Source organism: Passer montanus, unplaced genomic scaffold (assembly GCF_014805655.1).
Source record: "Passer montanus isolate IOZ18808 unplaced genomic scaffold, ASM1480565v1 scaffold25, whole genome shotgun sequence".
NCBI lineage: Eukaryota > Metazoa > Chordata > Aves > Passeriformes > Passeridae > Passer > Passer montanus.
In genome coordinates this window covers 4,399,544-4,406,401 of record NW_024367149.1, presented here as the reverse complement: position 1 = coordinate 4,406,401, position 6,858 = coordinate 4,399,544, and positions in this window count along the sequence as shown.

The window sequence follows — 6,858 nt, the reverse complement described above, 5'->3', positions numbered from 1 at the left end:
ATTTATTTTATTTATCAGTCTGTGGTCTCAGATTTCTTTTTGGGAACTGAGAAAAGCACCCCAAGCAGGGAAGAGGTGTTAACTTAAGCCAATTGTTCTGCTCTCGTTTATTTATCAGTCTGTGGTCTCAGATTTCTTTTTGGGAACTGAGAAGAGCACCCCAAGCAGGGAAGAGTGTTAACTTAAGCAAATTGTTCTGCTCTCATGTGTAGTCTAGTTCTGGGTGCCTCTTGCAGAGTCATTTTTCAGTTTCTTTGGAGGTCTGTAACTCCTGGGTGGGAAAGGCTGGGATGCAGCACTCCCAGTGCTCTGTGCAGCTCATGCCCTGAGTGACATCTGAGCAGAGCAGGAATCCCAAACCAGGTGCCAGGCCCTTTGTTTGTACTTGCCTTTCTTTCGAAGGAAATGCTTTTAGTTGAACTGTGCTTTAAAATTATCTGCTTCTCCTTCTCTTTTCCTCCTGGACAAGAGAGGTAGCAGAGAGCACAGGAGGTCTTTTGGCAGGGGTACAGGAGTGATGCTTCAGTAGGGCAGGTCTTGGATCTTTCTTTGCCTTGAAATGAGGAGTCAGATTCAGCTGATGATCCAACAGGTGCCTCTTCCCCTCTGATCTTTACCTTTCTCTGAGAGTTCAGCTCTCTTCAGGTGAGTTATCCCCAGAGGGCCTCATTTGGAAGGTTTTCACAATGCTCTTTTCATGTCAGGTGAGGAAGAGGTTCTTGCTTCCAGGTGGAAGGTCACTAAATCAGGGACTCTGATCTGTGCTTTTGAGGTCGTGCTGGGTCTGCTTGTGTTGCCTGTGAATCTTTGTTTGGCAGCCCGTGGAACAGGAGTGCTTCATCACTGAATCCCAGTGCCTTCCCTTTGGGAAGGGCTGAATCTGTGCCATGTTTTTTCAGTTACATCTGATAAACTACACCAGGCAGCTTGTGCGGGCTCCCTGGCTTCTGAAAAATGATGGAAAAGTGTCTTCTTGTGTGGAAACTGGGTTGGGAAGGCACAAGGTGACTTTCAAGAATTCAAAAAGTTATTCTGACCAGTAAGGAGAGCATCAGAGCAGCTAAGCTGATCTTTAATATTGATTAGGCAACACACCAAGAAAATTTTGCTTTCCATCCCCAAGGTTTTTCTGGGAGCTGGGTGAGCAAACTTAGGGCATGATTTATAGGGAAATAATTTCAAACAAATGACAACCAAGCAGCTCTAGTGTCAAAGGAGTCCCCTCAGGAGCCAGTGACAGGATTTTCTGTAGGATTTTGCTGACCTTTATGTGCAATATTTCACAAAGTGCACTCAGCCTTGTGCTTACCAGTGTGGTTTCTGCATTGTTGGTTGCATAAAAGGAAGCTCCCGTTTTTCATTGTGTAGTGTTTTTTCTGCTCTCTCTTCCTTCCCCACATGTTTACTGAGTCCTTTGTCAGGGATGCAAAGATGCCTTTGTTATTTGGAGGGCTGTGGGTGGGCTGGCTTTCAAGGTACTGCGTAGCTTTGTTAATTTTCAAAACTAATAATTTTCTTAGGGCCACTCCGGTGGCAGCAACAGGCTTCAAATTTGGCTTCCATGGAAACATACTGCCATGGTAACTGAAAGGCTTCCCTTCCTTCCCTTCCTCATGTGTGTTTAGTTACCCCTGCCAGATTCCGTCAGCACTTTTAAAATTCTCCAACCATAGAAATTCATTTCTCTGGGAAGAACAAAAAAAGTTGTAAAACCAATGGTGCCATTTTGCTGCCATTGTTTTGGGGGAAAAAAAAAGAAAACTCTTTCAAGTCTGGAGGGAGATGTCACTGAGACACAAATTCCCTTCCAGTGTAGAAAAAAACCCCAAATCCAACTCTAGAAGAAATGCCTCATCTTCAGATTGTCTTGTTGGAGCTTGCTGTCATGGGCTCCTTTGGGAAATTGGGCTCTGCACCCAGCCCAGCATCTGCAATACTGAGGAGGGTGAGAATTGACTCATCCAGTGGTTGTGAGCCACAGTACCAGCGTTTGGCTGGGTCCCTTCCAGCTAATTAATTTGACACCAGATTTTCTGTTGCTGCCTGTCACAGCTGCTTTCACACTAAGATTGGTTAGCAAAGTTTGGCAGGCTGACAAGCAGCCCCAGTTCAGCAACTTTGCTCTGATTCAGCCTGGAGTGGGAGGGAAGGGGGAATTGGGCCTCCTGGAACATTTTGCTAAGCAAGAAGCAGGGCAAGGGCAAGGACTCTGCAGAGCAGAGGGTACAGAGGAGCTTGGAGTGAGATGCTTCATGTTTTTGCCTTCTCTTTGATCCAGAACAAATCTAACTGGCACCACATCCTGTGGCCAGTTCTGAGGCAACACTGTGTGTGTATATGGGTAGGAATCTTACTTTCCTCATTGTTCCCTTGCCCAAAATCATCACCCTCAGGACTTCAGAGCTTTTCTTGTCAGCTGCCTTTGTAAGTGTAATGCCTGCACCCAGCTCCAGACTACTGGTGGGGAAGGCAGAGCTGCCTCATCTATTTCATCCTCCTTTTTTCATTCCTATTTTTCACCCTGATGTTCTTGCAGCAGCTCTAGATCCACTTGCTTAGCCAGGGGATGCTGTTGCAGCCTGCCATGGCCTCTGCAGCCTGCTGAGGAATGAGGAGGAGAAACAACCCCTGGAGCCACAGAGCTGTTTGCTGGAGACCTGTGAGGCTGCTCCTGCTTGTCACTGAGTTTTGCCAAGGGAATTTGTTGGTGACAATAACAATCCAGGGACTTATGGTGGTGGTGGATGAAGCAGATTGACTTTTGTTCTCTTGCAGAGGATTTGAGGCAAGTAGTGCTGGAGAGGGGAGGGCAGAATGGGCTGCACTCAGCGCTGCTGGGATGATACAGGAGTGGACTCCATTGGATAATGCACAAGTGACTGGTGTGTTCTGTGTGACATTATCCATGGGCACGTGCTGCTTTCAGAGGAAAATGTATTTCCCTGCCATGGAAAACTTTTGTGGAGCAAATGCTTTCTGTGCTCAGCCTAAGCACCAGGCTCTGGTACAAAGCTTCCAACTGGCTTCAGCAAGTGTTGCTCCCACACTGCCTGATTTCCTCTTATGTTGAGCTGTGTCATATCCTCACTGCTCTACAGAGAACTCAGCCTAGTTTGGTTATTTTCAAGCTGAGTTTACAGCAATCTCCTAATTGTCTCCCTGCTTAGTGGAGTATGCCATCCAAACTTCTTTCTGTATTTTGTGAAAAGTTCACGTCACCCCTGGCTTGGCAAGGTCCTGTTTATCCCCCACACATTCTTCCAGCAGAATCAGGATGCAGCTTTTCCTCGTGGCTGGCCTGCAACTGCCCCACAGTGCTATGATGCCCTGCAAAGCCATTTTTGGGGTGTTTCATCAGCACCAAGTGTTTCCCTCCCATCCCTGCACCTGTTCTCAGATCTATTGCAGTGAAGGGAAAGGGCAGCTGTAAAACTGCCCTGTTCTGAGCAATTCACTTCAAGATTTACTTGAAACTAGAGCTGGTTCCCACTCCTGCAGGAAACACCATGAGACTGCTAAAGGTTTAGCAATCCCACTTCTTTTCATTTTAGGTCTAAACAGCTTAGGCAGATTTGAAGACCTTCATCCCGCTATTTTTCACCAAATGTGCTGCTGGAGCAGCAGATTTCCCCATGCAGTTACATTGCAGGAAGCCAGCAGTGCTATCTGTGCTGGTGGCATGAACACAGTGCTAAGGCTTGGGCTGGAAATGCCAGAACAGTCTGTCTGATCCTAACTGGAAACCTTGCTGGCATATCAATGAGCTCTGCTGCAGTCACCGGCTGCAGTTGGGGATTTATAGGGGGAGTGATCAGATTAATTGAGCAGCAGTGGGAGTGTTCAATTACTCTGGCTTCTGATTAATCACCCTTGGCTGGAACATGTCAGCACACTTGCTACTGCCAGAAGCACTGCCCAAGGTGTGTGCAGCAGCACGGCTTCCAATCGATGGCAAAGCCATGCTCTGCTCAGCACCAGCAGCTCCTCTCCTGCTTTGCTGATTCTGTGGAGAAATTTGCAAAAGTCTCAGCCAAGTATTTGAATTTGAATTTTGCTTTTGATTCTAAAAAAACCCTGGGGTGATGAGGGAGATCTTTAGGAAATCAGGTGGTGACTTGGACTCCTCTCCTTGGTATGGAGACAGCAGCTGTCATCAGTGTAACATTGCAAACACCGTCACCTGAAAGTGATCCTGCTAGTGTTGGGTGCTTTCCTTCCACACGAATCACCCCAAAGGATGGTGATTTTAGGGGATCTCTGGGGAAGACACTAAGCTGGCAGCAGAGCTTCACCAAGATGCTCCATCTTCTCAGCCTGTTTCTCATGGCATGCCTTCCCTTCTTTACAGGGCTGGTGTGTTGGGAGTAAGGGCTACTTGCCTTTCCCACCTTCAAATCCATGTCCAGGTGCCATGAGAGATTTGGACTGTTGAGAAAGTTCCATAAAAAAGTTGGGCTGTGAAGGCTGGAGGAGAACCCGAAGGGAACATCAGAACATTTGTAGCCTCTCCACCCCTTAGTCTATGCAATAACCTCATTTCCAGTGCAAATATCTCTACTTTTCTAAAGGTTACTCCTTGTAATGACATTCCTTCTGAGCCCTCGTATGTCCAGGTGAATACCCTGAGTCCTTGGGGTGGGAACCCTCCCATTCTGGTTCCAGCTGTGTGCACCCAAGGCAAGTCATTGCCTTACACAGTGCCCTGATGCCTCCCTGCTCCACAGAAATCTCTCAGCCCACTGTGTAAGATTTCTCTGGTATTTGGTATCTGCAGCCACTAGCTTGCTTCTGTTTATCCAGTCCTTTCTTCCCCTCTGGGAGCAATAGACCAGAGGTCAAGTTTTCCCAGCAAAAATTCTAATTGCTCCCTAAGAGCAGGGCTCTCTGTTCTCTTTCAGCCCTGTTACATTACTGAGGCAATCTTTAATATCATGCTTGTGATATTTGGGTCCTATTCTAAATGACGGCTCAGTGTCATCTCCAGATGTCACTGCCTGGCTTCTCTTTCTGTCTGGGTCATCAGCTAAAGTGATTTAATTGCTTCCATTCCAATGAAATTTTATGAATTCCATTGTTCCTGCTTTCTCATTTGTTAGATCCTGTCCTGTCAGCATGACCATGGCATGGAATTCTGGTTCCTGTGTAGATTCCTCTCAGGGGCTCATATCACTGAAGTGACTTTTGCACAAAATGTGTGTATGGCCAATCTCCTCACAAAAATATACACAAATTTATTTGTACAGTGTTTCTGGGTTGAAAGGAAGAACCTGCCTGGGAAGGAGTGTGTGGGTGGCAGCCTGCTGCATAAGCAGTGCTGCTCTTTCAGGCTCTGCAGTAGCTAAAGGATGAGCTTTCCTGTCCTCTAGACTCAGGTTTTACCTTCCTAATATCACATGCCAATTAAAATAAGCAAATGCTTATAACTTACGAAATTTTATAAAACTCAGTGCCTTTTGCTTTTTCACAGGAAATTATATAAGCTGTAAGAAAAGTCAGAGATCTCATCTGTGTTTTTCCTGTTTTCCTCCCAATATTTGAGTATTTTTGCTTGAGAAATCAAAATTGCTCCTCCTTTTGATTGCCAGTTGATGTCTAAATTGCACAGTCCCTATTTATGTTTCAACACACACCCTTCTCCCTGTCCAGGTTGCTTCTGGAGTATGGAAGCTCTCCATGCTCTTCTGTGCCATCCAGTCTGAGCACTGATTTCTGCAGGGGAGGGTTTGGTCCATGATCTGGAGGCATATCCAGCTCACCAGCTGTTTAACCTCTCATCTCCCTCAAGAGTTAGAACAGAGACCCCAGCTTTGCCCACCTGCATGCAGCTTCCCAGCAATATGGGGATCCTCAGGGTCTTCACCACCCTGCTTAATTCTGTGCCTGAATCAAGCACTTTCTCTTTTTAGGTTACACAAGAACAGATGCTGGGCAACCTCGACTTTCTCATCAGTTTTTGGTCCAGCTCACAGCTTTGTTGTGGCACAAGTCCTCTTGCCACTGGCACATGCAGGGCAGCCCTCTCCTCTGCCATGGGTGGTTAAGCTCCCCTGAATTACACAGTATTTTTTGCACAATAAGAACACACATAGACTATTACTGTGACTCCTCATGGTGAGTTGTTTCAATGCTTAAAGCCTGTGGCTGGATATGGAAGATTTCCAGCACCACCAGTTACTCACAAACTGCACACAAACAGATCCCTTACGTTATGGTTTTGGAAATATTTCCCCCTTGGGCTTCCTCATTATCGGTTCAAGACAGCAACAATACAGTCCTGTATCAGAGTTGTGAATGGCAGCCTCTGTCTGCTGCTGTGCAGCCACCCAGCCTTGCTGGAGCTCCTTCGATGAGTTTAATCCCAAAATGAGTTTTGAGGAATGCTGCCAAACTTTCACAGCAGCACCAAAGTCGGTGAAGTGCCCTTCCCTCCCTACTCTTGTAGCTTTTTATTATTTTTATTTGTCGTGTGTTTTTTCTTCTGTTGAATAATTCAGCTAATGGGCTGGCACTGGAGCCCTTGAGAGCTGCTCCCTAATGAGGGAAGCAGCTTGCCAGCTTTTTATCTTTCCAGTGGTTTGACTGCAAACCCAACATTATTAACAAATCACCGTGGAAGAGCCGTGGCAATACAGAACAAAATGTTGTTGTCTTAACTTAAGCGGGCAAGGAAGAAAAAATAAACAAAATAAAAGAAAGCCAAGCCCTGCCTGGAAGAACAAAGTGTGAAAGTGAAGCGTGCATGGAAGGAAGTGATGGTAATAGAAATCTCTTTGCAACCTCATTCTGTCTCAATATCTGCAAGCAGGAAAGCTGGATGGGAGAAAGGATGTTAACTTGCTGAAGAGACCTAATTCAGAG